The sequence below is a fragment of the Amia ocellicauda genome, assembly GCF_036373705.1.
Source record: "Amia ocellicauda isolate fAmiCal2 chromosome 11 unlocalized genomic scaffold, fAmiCal2.hap1 SUPER_11_unloc_3, whole genome shotgun sequence".
Lineage (NCBI taxonomy): Eukaryota > Metazoa > Chordata > Actinopteri > Amiiformes > Amiidae > Amia > Amia ocellicauda.
Genome location: NW_027102661.1, coordinates 829,108 through 830,143, shown reverse-complemented (window position 1 = coordinate 830,143; position 1,036 = coordinate 829,108). Strand labels below are relative to the sequence as shown.

The following is a 1,036-nucleotide window of genomic DNA, read 5'->3' as shown; positions in this document are numbered from 1 at the left end:
GTTTGAGATAGACTCTTCACCACTCTACCGTAGTTCTGCAAGCTTTCCCATTCACACCTTTCAAAACCCTGAGTCGGAGACTCCATTTCGCATTCTCTTGGACCCTCTTGCAAGCCTTCTAGAGTCTTATCCACAAGCCCCAGATCTCTCCAGGCCATCACCTTCAACCAGTCCTCATAAGAGTATTCAATTACCGTCTCAAAAGGTTCCAACGTACCCTCCTTCTCTCCCAAAGCAAAAAGCTCCACTCCAACATAGCTGGGATCCCTTTTAAAGCGCAGGGCGACCTGCCTTTGAAAGAGTTTCCAAAGTGTCCTGATGTGCCCTTTAGCAATGCCAAACAGGTCTGTGAAAATGGCATCCTTTCGCAGCACTTCAGACGCCATCTCACAGTCTAGCCGACCTGAAATGCGTGAGCCCGTTTTACGAGCAGGCTTCAACGGTAATCGTTTGAAGCAAGACGTGGCGGTGTCAGTTTCCGTAGTGTAGCGGTTATCACGTTCGCCTAACACGCGAAAGGTCCCCGGTTCGAAACCGGGCGGAAACAGCCTGCTGTGGGCCGGTCCATTTCATCCTGTTTGCCCTCGTGGTTCCCCGGAGGCGGTGGGTAGCTTTTCTTCATTGGAGTGCCCGAAATCGGTGCTCTCAGAGCGTCCGTCCGTCGACAGGTTGAAATTGTAAACGCTGGTGTAGCCACTTTTAATTAAAATCTGATGATGATGATGTTGTTGTTGTTGTTCTTGTTGTTGTTCTTGTTGTCGTCGTGGTCGCCGTCATTATTATTGTTAAAGTAAAGCAGTAGTTAGATTTGTTGCTACCGTAAGGTGCAGAAGGCACAATAGCTCTGTGATTGTCTGATGGTGGCACAAGACGAGCAGCAGCTGTTTGAACAAGCCATTGAGCATCACCTTGTTGGGGTAAGTGTAAGTCTTGTCATTGCTCAGGGCGTTCTTCCTTTGAAAGAGTTTCCAAAGTGTCCTGATGTGCCCTTGAGCAATGCAATATAGGTCAGTGAAAATAGAAACCTTTATCTCAC

At 48.3% G+C, this 1,036-nt stretch overlaps 1 non-coding gene across 1 annotated transcript; it reads left to right on the top strand.

Moving 5' to 3' along the window:
• The first annotated feature begins 474 nt into the window (after window positions 1–474).
• Window positions 475–547, top strand: trnav-aac (transfer RNA valine (anticodon AAC)). The gene has a single exon. It is a non-coding gene; the product is annotated as a tRNA-Val (tRNA).
• Window positions 548–1,036: the final 489 nt, after the last annotated feature.